The sequence below is a fragment of the Pan paniscus genome, chromosome 2 (assembly GCF_029289425.2).
Source record: "Pan paniscus chromosome 2, NHGRI_mPanPan1-v2.0_pri, whole genome shotgun sequence".
In the NCBI taxonomy this organism is placed as follows: domain Eukaryota; kingdom Metazoa; phylum Chordata; class Mammalia; order Primates; family Hominidae; genus Pan; species Pan paniscus.
Window position 1 is genome coordinate 158,261,634 of NC_085926.1, and position 22,378 is coordinate 158,284,011.

General features: G+C 36.6%; 1 protein-coding gene and 1 pseudogene across 2 annotated transcripts in view; one reads left to right on the top strand and one right to left on the bottom strand.

Moving 5' to 3' along the window:
• Window positions 1-22,378, bottom strand: part of IFT80 (intraflagellar transport 80) — a 142,411-nt gene that overhangs the window by 68,070 nt on the left and 51,963 nt on the right. The window lies entirely within an intron of this gene.
• LOC106634621 (large ribosomal subunit protein eL33-like) lies at window positions 8,060-18,017 on the top strand (annotated as a pseudogene).

The following is a 22,378-nucleotide window of genomic DNA, read 5'->3' on the forward strand; positions in this document are numbered from 1 at the left end:
GCCTAAAGTATGGTTTTAAAACACTGGAAGAACCAAATCAGCCAGAAAGAAATGTCTTACTAAAATTAAACAGAAATATTTATCTAAGAACTTACAGATGCATGATCCTAAGAGGAGAAAATGAAATGTTTAGATAATAGTATATCATCATCCTATATTCAACTGATTTCCTTTACAGTCCACATGAACCAACAAAAATAAAATCTGCAACATGCAACTTATCCCTGAAAACACATCTCAGGGAATAAGATTGAGTATCCTTTACCTGAAATGCTTGGGAGCCAAAAGCGAATTTTGAATTTCTTCAGATTTTGAAATATTTGCATATACATAAGAAGATATCTTGAGAATGAGACCCAAATCTAAACACAAAATTCATTTATGTTTCATATATATGTTATACACATAGCATAAAGATAATCTTATATATTTCTTATAATTTTGTACATGAAACAAAGTTTTGTAAGTGTTTTGGTTGTGGCCTGTCACATGAGGTCAAGTGTTGGAATTTTCTACTTGTAGCATCATGTTCGTGCTCAAAAAGTTTTGGATTTTGGAGTATTTTGGCTTTTGAATTTTTCAGATTAGGAATGCTCAACCTGTATAACAATATTGTGATAGTAAAGTTAAATTAAATTCTTACATTAAAAATTTTTTAATTTACAATTTAAAAATTATTTTAAATGTAAGCATTAAAAATTAAAATTTCATCACCCAGGTATTAAGCCCAGTACCCATTAATGATAACAAACCCCCATAATACAAGGTTACCTATATAACAAACCTACACATGTACCCCTGAACTCAAAATAAAAGATTAAGAAATAAATTAAAATTATTTCTCTCTGTTTTAGATTACTCTAGTAATAAAACAATATAATCAAAACCTAATCAGCAGAGAATAAGTCTTTAATAGTTACTAAAATTGGAGAGACATACTGGAACTATTCCAAAAAATTAAAAAGGAGGCACTCCTCCCTAACTCATTCTATGAGGTCTGCATCATCCTGATACCAAAACCTGGCAGAGATAGAACAAAAAAAGAAAACTTCAGGCCAATATCTTTGATGACCATCAATGCAATAATCCTCAACAAAATACTAGCAAAGTGAATCCAGTAGCACATCAAAAAGCTTATCCACCTAACTCATTCTATGAGGTCTGCATCATCCTGATACCAAAACCTGGCAGAGATACAACAAAAAAAGAAAACTTCAGGCCAATATCTTTGATGACCATCAATGCAATAATCCTCAACAAAATACTGGCAAAGTGAGTCCAGTAGCACATCAAAAAGCTTATCCACCATGATCAAGTAGGCTTCATCCCCAGATACAAGGCTGATTCAACATACATGAATCAATAAATGTGATTCATTACATAAACAGAAATAAAGACAAAAACCACATGATTATCTCAATAGATGCAGAAAAGGCTTCCGATAAAATTCAACATCCCTTCATGTTAAAAACTCTCAATAAACTAGCTATTGAAAGAATACCTCAAAATAAGAGCCATATATGACAAACTTACAGCCAGTATCACACTGAAAGGGCAAAAGCTGGAAGCATTCACCTTGAAAACAGGCACAGGACAAGGATGCCCTCTCTCACCACTCCTATTCAATACAGTATTGGAAGTTCTGGCCAGAGCAATCAGGCAAGGAAAAAAAAATAAGGGTACTCAGATAGGAAGACAGGAAGTCACACTATCCCTGTTTGCAGATGACATGATCCCATTATACATCTAGAAAACCCTATCATCTCAGCCCAAAAGCTTCTTAAGCTGATAATCAACTTCAGCAAAGTCTCAGGATACAAAATCAATGTGCAAAAATCACTAGCATTCCTATACACCAACAACAGACAAGCAGAGAGCCAAATCATGAATGAACTCCCATTCACAACTGTCACAAAAAGAATAAAATACCTAGGAATACAGCTAACCAGGGAAGTGAAGAACCTCTACAAGGAGAACTACAAACCACTGCTCAAAGAAATCATAGAGGACACAAACAAATGGAAAAACATTCCATGCTCATGGATAGGAAGAATCAATATCATGAAAATGGCCATACTACCCAAAGCAATGTATACATTAAATGCTATTCCCATTAAACTACCATTGATAGTCTTCACAAAACTAGAAAAAAACTATTTTAAAATTCATATGGAGCCAAAAAAGAGCCTGAACAGCCAAGACAATCCTAAGCAAAAAGAACAAAGCTGGAGGCATTATACTACCTGACTTCAAACTGTACTAACAGGGCTACAATAACCAAAACAGCAAGGTACTGGTACAAGAACAGACACAAAGACCAATGGAACAGAATAGAGAACGTAGAAATAAAACTGCACACCTACAACTATCTGATCTTCAACAAACCTGACAAAACAAGCAATGAGGAAAGGAGTCCCTATTTAATAAACAAATTTAATAAATGGTGTTGGGAGAACTGGCTAGCCATATGCAGGAAAGTGAAACTGGACCCCTTCCTTAAACCATATACAAAAATTAACTCAAGATGGATTAAAGACAAATGTAAAACACAAAACTATAAAAATCTTAGAAGAAAACCTAGGCAATACCACTCAGGACATAGGCAAAGGTACAGATTTCAGGATGAAGGTGCCAAAAGCAATTGCAACAAAAACAAAAATTGTTAAATGGGATCTAATTAAACTAAAGAACTTCTGCATAGCAAAAGAAACCATCAACAGGGTAAAGAGACAACCTACAGAATGGGAGAAAATTTTTGCAAACTATGCATCTGACAAAGGTCTAATATACAGCATCTATTAGGAAATTAAACAAATTTACAAGAAAACAAACAACCGCATTAAAAAGTGGGCAAAGGACATGAAAAGATGTCTTCTCAAAAGAAGACATATATGGCCAACAGTCATATGAAAGCAAGCTCAACATCACTAATCATTGGAGAAATGCAAATCAAAACCACAGTGAAATACCATATCTCACACCAGTCAGAATGGCTATTACTAAAAAGTCAGGCCGAGTGCAGTAGCTCACACCTGTAATCCCAGCACTTCGGGAGCCTGAGGCGGGTGGATCACTTGAGGTCAGGAGTTCAAGACCAGCCTGGCAAACATAGTGAAACCCTGTCCCTAATGAAAATACAAAAATTAGCCAGGCATGGTGGCAAGCACCTATAATCCCAGCTACTTGGGAGGCTGAGGCAGGAGAATCACTTGAACCCACGAGGCGGAGGTTGCAGTGAGCAGAGATCGTCCCAGTGCACTCCAGCCTGGGTGACAGAGGGAGACTCCATCTCAAAAAAAAAAAAAAAAAAAAAAAAAAAGGTCAAAAAATAACGGATGCTGGCGAGGTTGTGGAGAAAAAGGAATGGTTTTACACTGTCGGTGGGAGTGTAAATTAGTTCATTGTGGAAGACAGTATGGCAATTCCTCAAAGAGCTAAAAGCAGAACTATCATTCGGCCCAGCGATACCATTACTGGGTATATACCCAAAGGAATATAAATTGTTCTATTATAAAGACACATGCAGCTATATGTTCATTACAGTACAATAACAAAGACATGGAATCAACCTAAATTCCTATCGATTACAGGCTGGAGAACGAAAATGTGGTACATATATGCCATGGAATACTATGTAGCCATAAAAAGGAATGAGGTCATGTCCTTCTCAGGGACATGGATGGAGTTGGAGGGAAATTATCCTTAGCAAACAAACACAGGAGCAGAAAAAGCAGAAAACCAAATACCACATGCTCTCATTCATAAGAGGGAGATAAATGATGAGAATACATGGACACATGGGGGGAACAATGCACACTGGGTCCTACTGGAGGGTGGAGGGTGGGAGGGAGGAGAGGATCAAGAAAAATAACTAATGGATACTAGGCTTAATACCTGGGTGATGAAATAATCTGTACAACAAACTCCCATGACACACGTTATCTATGTAACAAACCTGCACATCCTGCATGTGTACCCCTGAACTTAAAAGTTAAAATAAAACTGGGGAGACAGGGTTGTATTTTTCCAATCAGTAAACTGAATAATTTTTATTGGTAAATAAAAAAGATCTACTTATCATTTGTGCTTTTAAAGAGATTTTTTTAACACTCTAATTCTCTTTTCTTCCCCAAATATGCCATGAGATACTTGGTTCACATTTGTATTACTACCCTCTAAAAGGGAATGAGACAGCTGCCCTGGGTGTAATTTAGTGGTACTGGCAGTGAGAACCCTGGTAGATGAATTTTAAATATCCCTCTTGATGGGGCTCAGAACACACTACCTCCAAAATATGGCACATCGACATAGAGAACACAGCAGAAGCAGGAACGTCATTCTCTAACCTTCTTTCACCACTCTCCCGAGGCAAGTCAGTTCATCAAGGGAGAGGTACCTTCCCCGTACTGGGAGGAAAGGAACATCCTTATCTCTTAAAGACACAGGGATTCAGAGAAGAAGAATCTAAACAGAAAGGCTTTGCTAAATTTCCCCCAGTTTATTAGCATTAGATCGTAACCTCTTTGTCCAATCATACTTTTGCATGACTGTTCATTTGTAATAAAACCTAAGCATAAAAATACACAGGTTTCCCTGTTTCTTGGGGGGGGGGGTCTTCATTTCTGAAGGCTTCCCATGTTATGTAAAGTTTGTATTAAATAAAATTGTATGCTTTTTTTTTCTTGTTAATCTGTCTTTCGTTATAGGGTCCTCATCCATGAACCTAAGATGGGAAGAAGAGACATACTTTTTCTCCCCTACACTGCTACTTATCTTACTTATCTCTTTCTTTGACCAGACTCTCACTTTAAGATGTTACTCAAAGTGTGCAAGCCAGCAGCATCTATATCATGTGTGAGCTTATTAGAAATGTAAATTCATGGACCCTACCCCAAGCTATTGAATCTGAATCTCTGGAGAGGAGAGACAGGAAGCTTTTAACAAGCTCTTGAGATAATTCTTATGCACATAAAGTTAGGATACTTGTTATCAATGCTAGCTGCACATTATTATTATCTTAGAAACTTTAAAACAAAAGAACAACCAAAACCCTGGCTCTGATCCAATCAATTAAATCCAGAATCTCCTGGGGGTAGGTCTGGATGTGTGTTTAAAAGTTCTCTAGGTGATTTTAATAAAGAGCCATTGTTTCAAGAGAAGAGCAAAATTCGTAATTTGGTTTATCATTAGCAGCTGGCTCTCTGACAGTACCTTACCAACTCGTATGCTAACTATTAACACAATTATACAACCTTGTCTTAGCCTCTAAATCAGCTTCTCCTAGGTATGTGAATATCTGGCTTCTTATATTCATAACCTAATTTTCTTCTTTTGCACTTTTTATTTCTTTGAATTTCAAACATAAACTTAAGTAGGAATAATAATACAAAGCAGTGGTTTTCAAACTTCAGTGTGCATCAGAGTTACCTAGGATTGTTAAAATGGATTCCTGGGCCCGACCCCAGAGTGTCTGATTTAGTAGATGTGGGCTGGGGTCAAAAAATTTGCATTTCTAACAAGCTCCAAGAGGGTCCTGAAGCTACTGGGCCAATGACCACACTCTGAGAATGACTGGCATAAAAGACCCCCATTTACCTGTTACCCAGTTTCCAACAATTATCAACTAATGGCTAATTCTCATCTCCTCTGTACCACCATCCACTTCTCCATGGCCCAGATTATTTGAAGCAAATCCCTAACATATCATTTCATCAGTAAATATTTCAGTATACAGTAGTCCCTTCTTGTCCACAGGGATAGGTTCCAAAACCCTCAGTGGAGGCCTGAAGCCACAGATAGTACTGTACTATCTATATAACACTATGAACAGATTTATTTTTCCTCCTTCACAATTTCATAGATAGAAGATTCATTTTTACCATAGATGTTAGCAACCTCAGCCTACCATCTTTTTCTAATTGAGAACTTTCACCTTTTCACTTAAAGGAAGCACTTTATGGCTTCTCTTTGGCACACTGAATTGCTAGCATCCCTACTTTTGTGCTTTGGGGCCATTATTAAGAAAACAAAGGGTTACTTGAAGGAACACAAGCCCTGAAATACTGTGACAGTTGATCTGATAACTAAGCCAGCTACTAAGTAACTTACGGGTGGGTAGTGTACAGAGTGGATATGCTGGACAAAGGGATGATTCATGTCCTGGGAAAACAAAGTAGGATGGCTTGAGATTTCATCATGCTGCTCAGAACAGTGTGCAATATAAAACTTATGCATTCTTCTCTCTAGAATTTCCCTTTAATATTTTCAGATCATGGTTGACCATAGGTAACTGAAAAATCATGAAAGCAAAACCACAGACAAGGAGGAACTACTATATATCACTAAAAAGACAAAGACTTTTAAAACCCAACTTCAATATGTCATTAAGTCTGTTCAAAATTTCCCAGTTGTCATTTTTTTTCCAGTTTGTTTCAATCAAGATGCAAATAAGGTACAACCACTATGTTTGATGGGTAAGATCTTTATGTTCTCTTTCCACATCTTTTTACCCTTGTAATTTTTTTTTTTTTTAAGACAATGTCTTGGTCTGTCATCCATGCTGGAGTACAGTGATGCAATAATAGCTTACTCTAGCCTCAATCTCTGGGCTCAAGTGATCCTCCCACCTCAGCATCCTGAGTAGCTGGAACCACAGGTGCATGCCAAGACATTGGGATTTTTATTTTTATTTTTATTTTTAGTAGAGATAAGGTCTATGTTGCCCAGGCTGCTCTTGAACTCTTGAGCTCAAGTGATCCTCCCGCTTTGGCCTCCCAAAGTGCTGGGATTACAGGCATAAGCCACCACGCCTGGCCTCCCCTTGTAATTTTGTGGTTGTTGAAGAAACTGGGTCATATGTCCTATAAAATTTCCCAGTCTGGATTTTGGCTTCTGCATTCTCATGGTGTTAACATTTCCTCTGTCCCCTTTATTTCCTGTAAATTAGTAGTTAGATTTAGAGTCTTGATCAGATTCAGGTTCCATATTTTTGGCAAGAAAACTTCATAGGTGATGTTGTATACTGTTGTAATTTGTTAAGTGAGGTATTTAAGTTAGGTTTTGTGTGGCACAGTGAGGAACATTCAGACTGGAATGGTGGAAAGATTAGGTTTATTACTCATAGATCTAAGTGAGAAGGCAGAGACAATGGGAAGGTGTGGGGTGTCATCAAGAACATGAATGCTCAACCAGCAGGTGGGGAGCAAGAGAGAGAGGGTGAAACCTTTGGGTGGAGGCTTTTATTGGTGTGCAGGGTGTTACCTAGGTGGGTTTCCCCTGGCAACCCCTAGTGGGGTTGTTTGAAGGGAGCACAAGGATAAGCACGGGAACTTGGGGATTACATTATTAGGTTCCTAACACTTAAAAGTAGGTGATCAAACAGTTTGGGATATGGGGCCTTATCTATCTAGAAGATAAAATGCTAACTAGATGGAGACTATCTCAAAATAGGTGGGTCAAAAGTCAGGGGCAAGACAACAAAATGGATGCTGGGACAGCATTACATAAATAAGAGTTATGACATGTACTTCCAGTAGGAAGCAATTAATGTCTGTTGCCTCTCTTCTTATGCTTTTAATAAATGACGATCATTGCCTACATCTACTAATTCAGTAGGGTTGCAAAATGGGTAATCTTCTAATGTTTTCTTCACTTACTAACTGCAATAGTTTTAGAAAAAGAATTATCTTCTCATTACCTATTTGGTTACCCTGGGGTATATATATCAAAGGCAGGATAAATTCTTGATTATTTCCAGTTAGTTGCCATCATGTGTTGCTTAATGAAGGGGATGCATTCTGAGAAATGGGCTATTAGGTGATTTCATCATGTGAACATCATAGAGCGTACTTATACAAATATAGATAATATAGCATCTAGACTATATGGTATAGCCTATTGCTCCTAGGCTACAAACCTATCAAGCACCTTACTGAATACTATAGGAAACTGTCACACAACAATAGTAGTGTACCTAAACATACCTAAACACAAAAAAGGTATAATAAAATACATCATTAAAACATAAAAAATGGTATAACTGTACATGACACTTACATGAATGGAGCTTGCAGGCTTGGAAGTTGTTCTGGGTGAGTCAGGAAGTGAATGGTGAGTTAATGTGAAGACCTGAAACACTACTGCATACTACTATCAATTTTATAAATACTGTATACTTAGGCTACTAAAGTTATTAAAAAATATTTTTCTTTCTTCAATAACAAATTAACTTCAGCTGACTATAACTTTTTTCCTTTATAAACCTCTTAATTTTTTAAACTTTTTGACTCTTGTAGTAACACTAAACTTAAAATAAAACACGTTGTGACAGCTGTACAAATATATTTTCTTTATATCCTTATTCTTTATGTTTTTTTCTATCTTTAAAATTTTTTGTTTTGTTTTTTACTTTTTAAACTTTCTTGTTAAAAACTAAGATGTAAACACACACATAGCCTAGGCCTATGCAGGGTCAGAATCATCAATATCACTGTCTTCCACCTCTACATCTTGTCCCACTGGAAGGTCTTCAGGGGCAACAGCATGCATGAAGCTGTCATCTCTTATGATAACAATGTCTTCTTCTGCAATACTTCCTGAAGGACCTATGTGAGGCTGTATTACAGTTAACTTCTTTTTAAAATTGAAGTACACACTAAAATAACAATAAAAAGAATAGTATAAGAAATATATAAACCAGTAACACAGTCATCTATTATCACTATCAAGTATTATGTACTGTACATAATTGTACATACTGTACTTTTATATGGCTGACAGTGCAGTGGTATGTTTACACCAGCATCAACACAAACACATAAGTAATGTGTTGTACTATGATACTAGGATGGCTATGACATCACTAGGCAATAGGAATTTTTCAACTCCATTATAATCTTATGGGACCACTATCATATATGCAGTCTGTCACTGACCAAAATGTTATTATGTGGTACATGATCGTATCACTTTTCAAAAATATAAATTTGAATAGTGACTAGATACTTGATGATACTTAAAAATTACTATTAATTGTTTTCAGATTTAATAATGGTACTGAGGTTAGGTTAACAACAGACTTTGTGCTTTCAGTGATAATATACTAAAATATTTAGTGACAGAATGATAGGATGCTAGGGATTTGCTTAAGTGGGTGGTGGTACAGATGAGATATGTTATTAGTTGATAATTGTTGGAAGTTGAGTAATGGGTAAATAGGGGTTTGTTATACCAGTTGGTATATACACATTTGATGTGTTTCAATAAATATGATGCTCAAATTGGCTCGCTTTTTTTTTTTTTTTTTTGAGACACAGCCTTGCTCGGGCTGGAGTGCAGTGGCATGATCTCAGCTCACTGCAACCTCCGCCTCCCAGGTTCAAGCAATTCTGCTGCCTCAGCCTCCAGAGTAGCTGGGACTACAGGCACCTGCCAGCATGCCCAGCTAATTTTTGTATTTTTAGTAGAGACGGGGTTTCACCATATTAGCCAGGCTGGTCTTGAACTCCTGACCTTGTGATCCGCCCTCCTCGGCATCCCAAAGTGCTGGGATTACAGGCATGGGCCACTGTGCCCAGCTCAAATTGGCTCACTTTTAGCCTGTGAGATCTCTTTCAAGTTGGGTTTTTTGTTTTGTTTATTTTTTAGTCTTCTTGACAGACTCTCATAGCTTTTTTTTTTTTTAAAGACAGTTTCCTTGTTTTCTAGAATGATAAAATGTCCATATTCATATTTTAGATTTCCTGACATACACAGGGAATTCTCAGTGAGCTCTGGTTCATTTTATAAAAATGTGGAAAATATTATTTAAAGAACGCCCACAAGTGCTTGGATACTATTACTGAGTTGATCATTGCTTTTCTAGGTCTTTTCAGTGGAAAGAAATAGGTAATTTTTTCAACATAAAAAACAAACTCAAATACTTTCCATTCAAATCCAGGAACTATCGGATTTCTACTTACCCTCACCAGTCTTACCCCAGGATCTCCTTTAATTAGCCAAAAAAATCCTCTTTTTTTTTTTTGAGATAAGAGTTTCACTATGTTTTCCAGGCTGATGTCAAACTCGGTTCGGCAGAAAAATCCCAATTCTTTCTTTCTTTTTTTTTTTTTTTTTGAGACGGAGTCTTGCTCTGTCACCCAGGCTTGAGTGCGGTGGCACAATCTTGGCTCACTGCAACTTTTGCCTCCCAGGTTCTCCTGCCTCAGCCTCCCGAGTAGCTGGGACTACAGGCACCCATCACCACACCTGGCTAATTTTTGTATTTTTAGTAGAGACGGGGTTTTGCCATGTTGGCCAGGCTGGTCTCAAACTCCTGACCTGAGGTGATCCACTCGCCTCGGCCTCCCAAAGTGCTGGGATTACAGGCATGGGCTGCCATGCCTGGCCCTAAAAATCCCAATTCTTGAGAGACACCAATATAGATACTCAGAATAACACTATTAATACCACAAACAAATGATTATAAAAGAGTTAAAAACTTCTTTTTGCATTCTATTTTTCCCTTAGGCCAATTTTCTTTTAAGCGTCAACTTTATTCAGATGTCACATATTATATAATTCATCCTTTTAAAGTATAGAATTCAGTAGTTTTTAGTATATTCAAAGTTGTGCAACAATCACCACTATCTAATTTCAGAACATTTTCATCACCATAAAAGGAAACCCCATATCCATCAGAAGTCATTCCCATTCCCTGCATCCCTCAGCTCCTAGCAGCCATTAATCTACCTTTATTTTCTATTTTGATTATTTCATATACATAAAACACTACATTATGTGGCCTTTTGTGTCTGCTTTCTTTCACTTAGCATGTTTGTTTTCAGGGTTCATCCATGTTGTAGCATGTATCAGTACTTTATTCTTTTTTACTGCCAAATAATATTCTATTGTATGGATAGAACATAGTTTGTTTATACACTAAGCAGTGGATGGACACTTCAATTTTTTCAGCTTTTTGGCTTTTATGAATAATGTTGCTATGAGCATTTATGTGGACATACGTTTTCATTTCTCTTGGGTATATACCCAGGTATGGAATTGCTGGATCTATGGTAACTCCATCTTTAATGTTTTGAGTAGCTGCCAAACATTTTCCAAAGTGGAGGGGTTACTTTCTACTGGGTCTCCTGTGAGCACCAGGAGCAGACAATCAAATAATTTAAATCACTGAAAATAGTTATTCTATGAGAAGTTATGCAAATAAGTGAATCCACAATTAGATCCATTTGTTTCATTTGAGGTTTAGGAATTGCTTTCTAAAAAGTTAATTTTTATATAATTATGTAAAATATTTAAATGATTCCAAAGTTGAATTTACAAGAAAAAATATACAAAATATAGTCAAATAAGTCTAACTTCTATTCCTTTTCTCTCCCCCATTTCCTCCCTCTCTCTATAGATAACAATTTTTTATTTTTGTTTTATCCTCACATCTTTCTTCAACATGTGTGTATGTGTGTGTGTGTGTATCCATAGCAATATGTCCCAGGGATCATCTATTGTAATATATGAAGATACACTTTCCTATATAGCTATTGACAGTATGATCAATATGTTTCACCTCAGCTCTATCATTTTATGTAATACATATGTCCATATATCTGTGCCTTTCAAACAGTCTTATTGTAGATGGTCTGTTTTATTTGCTCTCTCTCTTTTTTTGGGATATATTTTAGTATTCAGGAAAGTTTCCATTTTTAACCTAATGATTACATTTATGCTAATTACTTTTATAAAAATACCTTATCCCCATGCCACACATTTTTTAGGGCAATTTTCTATTTGTTCTCCACTATAAGCAATATGAAAATTAAAAGACAGCCTTTTTCCCCTCCTCTCCTTTTCTCCATATCTGATTTTAAGTAATAACCCTTTTATTACCAATTAATATCTATGAGCCAGTCAGCAAATTTATTCTACTTTTCATATACTCTTTTTCATTCTCTTCCTATTTTTGCAATGTTGGTGTCTACAGCCAATATACATACTATGCTGTATCTTTCACATCCACCATTTTATCTTAGTTCTACAGATGAATATAAAATGCTCACAATCAGTCCTGATTTTACTATGTCCCTAGTCATATTGTTTATCTGAAGCTAATTCTCTAGTCGATTCCTCAAAATATTTATGAAAACATTCCGTGAGTTCTTACATGTTTATAATAGTTTGATTATGACCTTTATATTTAAAGGTAAGAATGAGCCAGGCGTGGTGGTTCATGCCTCTAATCCCAGCACTGTGGGAGGCTGAGGCAGGTGGATCACGAGGTCAGGAGTTCAAGACCAGCCTGGCCAACATGGTGAAACCCCATCTACTAAAAATACAAAAAAAAAAAAATAGCTGGGTGTGGTGGCAGGTGCCTGTAATCCCAGCTACTGGGGAGGCTGAGGCAGATAATTGCTTGAACTTGGGAGGCTGAGGTTGCAGTGAGCTGAGATCATGCCACTGTACTCCAGCCTAGGCGACAGGGCGAGACTCTGTCTCAAAAAAAAAAAAAAGGTAAGAATAGTTCTATGTAAAATCTTTGGCTTGCCTATTTTTTCTTTGAGTATCCTATATTAACCTATTGTCTTCTGACATAAAATGTTGCTATCAAAGTCTGATGATGTTCTGATTTTCTTCTTTATAAGTGACTTGGTCTTTTCTTTAGATGGCCAAAGTTTTTTTTTCCCTTTTCTCTAAATTCTTATAGTTTTCTTAGCATATATCAAGTGTTAGCCATCTGGGTCAATTTTCCTAATTATCTGCATGCCTTTTCAATATCAATGTCGAATTCCTTATTTTGAGGAAATATTTATTGAATGGTAGCTTTTAGTATTTCTTCTATTCGTTGCTTTGGGCTTCATCTTTGCAGACTCCTATTATATGTACTTTGGATCTTCTCTGCCTAAATTCTCTATCACTTTCTATCAAAACTTTTTATCTCTTGAGACTTCAGGTTCTAAAATGGCAGCATAGAAATAAGGTGGCTTCAACCACACCTCTCACCCCAGAAAACCAAAAACAATTATACAGCACCAAGATTACCACCAGCAATATCCTAGAACTCAAATATGAAGATAAGATAGTTCCTAGGGCATGGATAAATGAAAAAACTCTGAGCAGACAGAGAACTGGACTTCCATATCAGTGACACCCTTTCCCCCATCGGCCTGGCACCAACTGCACAGAAAAATTTGCCCCCAGGCTGGGTGCAGTGGCTCACGCCTGTAATCCTAGCACAGGCATCCACAAGGGAGGAGGATCCTAGGCTGTAATCCACAAGGGAGAAGGATCACTTGCATCTAGGAGTTCAAGACCAGCCTGGGCAATACAGTGATACCCTGTCACTATAAAAAATTAAAAATTAGCTGGGCATGGTGGTATGTGCCTGTATTCCCAGCTACTCAGGAAGCTGAGGTGGGAGGATTGCTTGAGCCTGAGAGGCTGAGGCTACAGTGAGCCATCACTGCACCACTGCACTCCAGCCTGGGCAACAAAGTGAGACCCTGTCTCAAAAAAAAAAAAGGGACCTGAAGGAGATGAGTGAGAACCCATGTGTGTATCTGGAGAAGGGCATGGTGACATGGAGAAGAATATGGCCCTGGGATCTGGACCTTACTGACCACTGATCTTTGAAAAATCTCTCAGACTGTATAATACCAATCTCTTCTGGCTCTTGTCACCTTTCTAAATGCTGCTTCTTTCTTTCTTTCTCTTTTTTCCCCTACATTCTGCTCCCTAGAACAATATTGGAGAAGAAATATAATTTCTCCTCAACCCTTGTTAAGTTTATTGCTGGGATAAACCCCTGTAACAAAAGATAGATTAAAAAGAGAAAAACAAGCAAGTTTACTATTATGTGCAGTGTACATCACGCAGAAGAAATCTCAATGAAAGGTAACTCAAAACAGTGTCTTGGAACTCCAGCTTACCTAGCATCTTCAGGATGCTATGTTTCTGGAATATTGATAAGGTTCTTTATTAATATGGGTGGTGGTTTCTTGGATATTTACGTATGTAAAAAATTGAGCTGTACACATAAGATACTGTATGTAAGTAATATCTCTATTAAAAACAACAACATGCTGCCTCTGCCATTATCTTTCCCCCTCAAGCTATTTTTATAGAAATTATAGTCAGCCCTTGCTTTCATTGTTTAAGAGTATTTTGAGACTACAACATAATATTGAGCTAAAATAAGTATATTATATCAATACCAAAATGTAAAAAATGTCCAAAGACAAAAACTTGGAAGGTAGACAGAAAAATTAAAATATTTTGTTATGATTATGGGTATTATTTTTTCTAGCTTTCTGTTTTCATTATTTTTGTTATACTAATTTTTTGCCACAAATTTCTCCAAAATATAAGTTTATCCTGTATATCTAATTAAACCACTTACCACAATTTTTGTCTCCAAAATAGTGGTAAGGTTTTCTATTTTTCTCTAATTCTATACAGCAAATTGCAGCTAACACAGTTTTCTTAGGCTACAGAATATGAAAAAGTAAACAAAGATTATTTTTGGCTTCGTTTGATACAAATAATTTCTAAAAACAAAAAGTGGGTAAGCAAAACATAGAAGAAAATGAAAAAAGTAATTATAAAAGAAGTTTACAGGACACAAAAGTGTTCTGTATTAACAATATGATAGCCAACTAAAACACTAATGTTATTTTGAGGTGCTTGTTAAGTAGCACTATATCACTGAACATGAACATAACAATCAATTGCTGTTAGCTTTTGAAAGATTTAGCAACGTATTTTTGTCTGAAGGGAGGGCAGTCTTGAAAAAGTGTGAGACTGACCAATTTGGTTTTTAGCTGTGGGCAAATATCACTGGCATTTCCCCAAATATCGAGTACCTTGAGGGTGTTCTACAACTAGCCAAAATCTCTCCATAAAGGGCCATCTCCTGGGCAAAAATATTCTATGCCTCTTTTCACATGCTCTAAAGTCTGCTCTCAGCTAGCCAAGTTCCTTAGAAAAGGACCTGATAAAAACAAGTTTAATGTGTTACTCCCATGATACTATTATATTTTAAGAAATAATTTCTTAAATCAAAGCAATAAAGCTAGTGAGATAATTTTTTTTTATCAGTAAGAAGAAGGTGAAATCCTCCCCAAGTTATCTACCTACATGACTCATCGCTAACACTGGCCCTAAAATGCAGTTACAAAGATATAGTTTATATCTTTGCAGGTATATCTGCAGTGTTCTATTATTGCTGTAACAAATTACCACAAATTTAGAGCCTTAGAAAAACATAATTTGATTATCTTGCAGTTCTCTAAGTCATAAACCCAATATGAGTTTCACTGAGCTAAAATCAAGGTGCTAACAAGGCTGCATTCCTTTCTGGAGGCTCTGGGAGAAGGACCATTTCCTTGATCATTCAGATTGCAGGCAGAATTGTTTCTTGCAGCTGTATGACTGAGGTCCCCACTTCCTTGCTGGCCATTCATAGTTTCTAGAGGCCACCTGCATTCCTTGGCTTGTGGTCCACTTCCTTCACCTTTAAAGCCAGCAACAGCAGGTGCAGCTGCTCTTACTTTGAATCTGTCCTTCTTCATCCACTAACCCCCAGCTAGGAAAAGTTCTCTGCTTTTAAGAACTCATGTGATTATATTGGATGACTGGATAATCCAGGATAATTTTACCATCTGAAGGTCCCTACCCTTAATCGCATCTGCAAAGTTCCTTTTGCCATATTAGGTAACACATTCGCAGGTTCTGGGGATTAGCATATGGGTATCTTTGGAGGCCCATTATTCAGCCAGTCATGAAATTGCATTAGGAAGAATATAGCAGTTAATTTGGGGATTATAAAAGCATATTCCTTTTTTCTAAAGATTCATATTTAGATATGAGCATAAACACATGAAATGATATTTTTACTACTTTTTTTTTTTTTTTTGAGACAAGTTTTCACTCTGTCACCCATGCTGGAGTGCAGTGGCGCAATCATGGCTTACTGCAGCCTGAGCCCAGGCAATCCTGCCACTTCAGCCTTTTGAGTAGCTACAACTACAGGTGCTTGCCACCACACTTGGCTGATTCTTTTCTGGTACTTTTTGTAGAGATGGGTGTCTCACCATGTTGCCCAGGCTGGTCTTGAACTCTTGGGCTCAAGAAATCTGCCTGCCTTGGCCTCCCAAAGTCTTACCACTTTTTAAACGTAGTTTGCGATTTGTGGTTTTGGCTTTCAAGGACTTATTAACAATGATTAAAAAAAAAAACCTAAATAATAATTTGACCATGTGACCATGTTGTCACCAAGTGGTGGTAGGAACTTGGCATGTGGTACTGGATTATTAAAGATATCCAAAAGAAAACATTTTAAGTTATTGAAGAAGTTGCTTTTAAAAAGAAAAAAATTACCAAAATAGGTGCACCTACCCCAACCTGCCTAGACACAACTCATTAGACCAGGCATGTGTACCAAACCTAAGCTGAGCCAGTAATCCCTTCCCTGAGGGAGCATTTAAAATTGGGACTAAGATTCTTGTCTCAGCCTTACTGCTCTCTCAAATAAAAAAAAATGTACACTTGAGAGTTGTTAACACTGGTCACTTTCCAGCACATAAACTGAGGTGGGTAAAAAAGGTCAATCCACTGGAAAAGAAAAAAAGGACCTGGACAGAAGCAGAGACAAAAGAGACAAAGAGAACAGGTACTTTCTGTGTTCTCCTAGCACTCCAGTTCCTGTTTCCTGAGGTCTGGCTATATCCTTTCCCTGGCTTCTGGAAGGTATCCCTGTATCCTTATAACCAATTCTCCTTTTTACTTAATGGTTTCTTCTACTTGCATCAACTAAAAGAAAACATAGAGTAAGTTTGAAGTCATAAGATCAGCCACACTTCTCCAGCACTGCTTGTGTTTTTCTCACTTCTGGCATACCACTGCAGTGTTGCCTCTTCCTATATAATAACTTTATATTAAAAAAACAAAGAAACAATCAACACACTAATACTTATAAGAGGAAGCAAGCAGGATGTCCGATGCCCATGGAAAAGGTATCATAGAATCGTGGAGTTGAAAAGAGAGAGTTAATCATTTAGCTTAGACAATTTATTTTGTAGATGAGAAATGTAAAGACCCAGAAGAGGCCTTTGACTTTGTAAACTCACCGCTGGAGTCTTGACTCCAGGCTTTACAAACATGCTAATGCTACTCTTACATTAAAACAAAATAAGCAATCATACTAAACAGCACAATATAGAGAATAACAATTCAGAATGTTTTATGAAGTGTTGATATATCAAAAAATGATACATTCCTTTGAGGGAAGAGACTATTTTTTTCCTTCTGTATTCTGTCAAATTGCTTAGGCATGCAGGTTATTTCCCAACAGGGAAATAAATATTTAAACTAAAAAACATGACTTGACTATAAGGACTTTTAAAAGTATCTCTTCAATGCCAACCTCACCCTTATCTTTACTATTCCTGTATAAATATATTACATTGAAAGGATCCTCAAAAGGATAATCTTTGGCTCTTTCTGCCATCTTGGAGCCTGTGGAGGCCTGCTGGGAACAGGATGTCTAAAAGGGAAATATGCTGGAAGGCTGTGGTACAAGACCATATTTGCTTGCTCTAAGTGGGGTCTCCAGAACCAAAGGGAGTATGCAGCTCTTCTTAAAGTTGAAGGCGTTTATGCTTGAGATGAAACTGACTTCTATTTGGGCAAGAGATATGCTTATGTATATAAAACAAAGAACAACATAGTGACTCCTGGTGGCAAACCAAATAAACTAGAGTAATCCATGGAAAGATAATTTGGGCCCATGGAAACAGTATCGTGGTTTGTGCCAAAATCCAAAGCAATCTTCCTGCTAAGGCCACTGGACACAGAATCTGTGTGATGCTGTACCCCTCAAGGATTTAAGCTAATGAAAAGTAAATAAAAGTGGATTTGTGTTCTTGGGGGGGAAAAAAGCATAAACTTTGGCCAAGTTCAATAAATTCAATTCATAAAATTGTACATTCACAAAGTAAGTTTAAGTGGAAAAAAAATAGATGCAAAGTTTCTTACATTCATTTAGGGCACATTAACTGATGTTTAGGACCAGTTACTGCAGATGGTAAGTCATTGCAATTATTTTAATTGAAAAGATGAACAGGGAGATGCCTTTTTATTATAATGCCTAAACGAATATTCAAAGACAGAGAAAATGAGAATCACAAAAAAATTATCTCTTACACAAGCAATAGCACCACCTGCTGATAAATAAAAGCAACAATGTCAGTTAATTAAAAATGAGGCCAAGTACTTTGTATATTTAGATCTTTCCCCTTGGATGCTATTGTTTAATATAGTATAATTCATTAATATATTGTATAATTTATTTATAATAACTATGTTAATTTGATCATTGGTGCCCTTACAATTGGAATCAAGCATTTCTTAAAAATCAAAGGTAAAAATAAAATTTATTATGTAATATAGAAAACATTATAGTACTATGACTTTTAATTTTTATCCCAAAGGTAAATTCATTTGTACCTTATTTATTTTACTTACCATCCAGTAATGTACATTTAGTTTCTATATTTGTTTTTATATTTCCTGATCATCTCATTTAAAAAATGCCATCTCCTTTGCCCAGCTTAATTTTTATAGCACTCATTACCATTTAAAATATGTTACTTTTGCTTGTTTATAGTCTTTCATCTGATGGAATAAAAACTGTCAACAAAACAGAATTTATTTTATTTATTGATTTTCTTTAACAACTAGGGCAAGTACCTGGCATCTAACAGACTCTCAATAAATATTTGTAAAAGAATTGATAAATATGAAAATAAATGAACAAATTAATATGCAATGCATTTTTATACTTCCTTGAAGTAATAGCTATGTCAAAAGTTTCAAAGCTCTTGACGGATTTTACCAAACTATCCTTGAGAAAAGCTGTACCAGTTAATGTTCCCATCAATGTTCTACAAGGAGCCCCATTTTCCCATTTCTGATGAATGGGAATGGCATAACATTGTAATTTTTATGTGCATAAAACTCATTGCTAAAGAGACAACATATTTTGCATTTCTGGGGGTATGTACCCTTCTTTTATCCTTTGCTTTTTTCCAATTCCAGAATTTCTATTACATTCCTTTTGTATAATTTCTATCCTTTTACTGGTATTTTCTATTTGTTCAGACTGTGATCTGTTTTCCTTTGGCTCTTTGAGCATATTTAAGATCACTGATTTAGTCTTTGTCCAGTCTCTTCAACAAATGGTGCTGGGAAGACAGGATATCTATATGCAGAAGAATGAAACTAGACCCCTATCTCTCACCATATACAAAAATCAAGTCAAAATGGATTAAAGTCTTAAATCGAAGACCCAAACTATGAAACTACTAAAAGAAAGCATTGGGAAAAATCTCCAGCGCTGGTCTGGGCAAAAATTTCTTGAGTAATACTCCACAAGTACAGGCAACCAAAGCAAAAATGGACAAATGGGATCACATCAAGTTAAAAAGCTTCTGTACAGCAGAGGAGACAATCAACAAAGTGAACAGACAACTCACAGAATTGGAAAAGATATCTGCAAACTACCCATCTGACAAAGGATTACTAACCAGAATATATAAGGAGACCCAACAACTCCATAGGAAAAAAATCTAATAATATGATCAAAAATTGGGCAAAAGATCTGAATAGACATTTCTCAAAAGAAGTCATACAAATGGGAAACAGGTATATGAAAAGGTGCTCAATATCATTGAGCATCAGAGAAATGCAAATCAACACTACAATGACATATCATCTCACTGCAGTTAAAATGGCTTATATCTAAAAGACAGGCAATAACAAATGCTGGTGAGGATGTGGAGGGAAGGGAACACTCATACACCGCTGGTGAGAATGTAAATTTGTACAACCACTCTGGAGAAGAGTTTAGAGGTTCCTCAAAAAACTAAAAATAAAGCTACCATATGACCAAGCAATCCCACTGCTAGGTATACACCTAAAAGAAAAGAATCAGTATATCCAAGAGCTATCTCCATGTTTGTTGCAGCTCTGTTCACAATGGGCAAGATGTGGAAGCAACCTAAGTGTCCATCAACAGATGAATAGATAAAGAAAATGTGGTACATATACACAATGGAGTACTATTCAGCCATAAAAATTAATGAGATCCTGTTATTTGCAATAACATGTATGGACATAGAGATCACTATGTTAAGTGAAATAAGCCAGGTACAGAAAGACAAATATTGCATGTTCTCACTTATTTGTGGGATTTAAAAATCAAAACAATTGAACTCATGGAGATAGAGAGTAGAAGGATGACGCCCGTAATCCCAGCACTTTGGGAGGCCAAGGTGGGTGGATCGCTTAAGGTCAAGAGTTCGAGACCAGCCTGACCAACATGGGTGAAATCCAGTCTCTACTAAAAAAAACACAAAACTTAGTAGCCGGGTGTGGTGGCAGGCACCTGTAATCCCAGCTACTCGGGAGGCTGAGGCAGAAGAATTTCTTGAACCCAGGAGGCAGAGGTTGCAGTGGGCTGAGATTGCTCCATTGCACTCCAGCCTTGGCGAGAGAGCAAGACTCTGTCTCAAAAAAAAAAAAAAAGAGAAGGATGGTTATCAGAGGCTGGGAAGGGTCATGGGTTGGGGGAGGAGAGGAGGTGGGAATAGTTAATAGGTATTTAAAAATCAGAAAGAATGACTAAGATCTACTATTATTTGATAGTACAACAGAGTGACTATAGTCAATAATTTAATTGCATATTTTAAAATCACTAAAGGAGTATAATTGGATTGTTTGTAACACAAAGGATAAACGCTTGAGGGAATGGATACCCCATTTTCTGTGATATGATTATTATACATTGCATGCCTGCATCAAAACATCTCATATACGCCATAAATATCTGCACCTACTGTGTATCTACAAAAATTAAAGTTAAATAAGTAAAAAAATCAAATCTATAAAAGTAGAGAGTAGAACAGTGGTTACCAGGTGGTGCGTAGTGGGGAATGGGGAAATGCTGATCAAAGGGTATAAAGTTTCAGTTAGACAGGACAGAAAGTTTTCAAAATCTATTGCATAGCATGGTTAATAATAATAACAAAGTATTGTAAATTTCAAAATTGCTAAAATAGAAGATTTTCAACGTTATCACAACAAAAAATGTTATGTAAGGTGATAGATATGTTAGTTTGATATAATCCTTCCAGGATGTATACATATATCAAAACATCACATTACCTGTACCTCATAAGTATATACAATTATTATTTGTCAATTAACAATAAAACTTTGAAAAAAATAAAGTCTTTGTGTAATAAGTCCAATGCTGGGCATTCTCGGGGATGGTTTCTATTAATTTCTTTCCCTGTGAATGGGCCGTAATTTCCTGTTTCTCGTATGCCTTGTAATTTTTTGTTGAAAATTGGATGTTTTTAATATCATAATGTGGTAACTCTGGAAATCAGAATCTCTCTCCAACAAGGCTTGCATTATTGCTTGTTGAGGGCTCAGTTAACTGTCTATTTACTGACTTTTCCAAACTATTTTTGCAGACTGCTTTTTGTGTGTGGTCACTGAAGTCTCCATTCCGTTATCTCAGTGGTCAGCCAGACAGAGCCAAAAAGAAAGAAAAAAAATACTCTCCCACTCTTTGCCAATTGGCTCTGACCTAGGCACTCCTTTAATACATAGCCAGACCACCTACAACTCTACTTTAGCTTTCACTCCTTGTTTGTTCATAAATGAAAGATATTCCAGTGATACAAGCCTCACATCCTCTGGTCTTTTCTGAGCATGTGTCTGGCCCTGGGCATGTATGTTACATTCCAGATCCCTCAGTATATGTGAGGACCCTCCAAAGCCCTTATTCGTTGATGCCACTCTGAGAGATTTCTAAGGCGTCAAAACAAAGACAAAACTTTATGCCAGTCATTCAGGGAACTATGAGAGGTCAAAAAGTGCAATTTGTGAGAACCACAACTTTTTGAGGACACTGTCCATATTGTGTACCCTGCCCCACCCCCACTGCACCACCCAATACACACACACCAGCAAGCCACACCAGAACCCAGGTTGCCATCATTTTAGCTACCGCCAGGCTGGGAGTGAGGGATAGTAGGCAGGTAAGCAAAAATGCCACAATGCTTTCTTACCAAAATTTAGCAGTATTTTTTTTTTAATTAAGCACTCCTTTGGTTGCTAGTGTTTTTTTTTCATTAGATCTCAAAGCTCGTAAAAAATTGATTCTGACATTTTTTGCCAGCTTAACGGCTGCTTCAGTGGAGGAACCAATTTCTAGGGCTGCCTATTCCACCATTTTCTGTGACACCATACCTCTTCTGCTCATTTTTACTGAAGAAAGTTTTAAAAGCTTTATTGCATCTGTATAACTGATACAGAGTCAGAG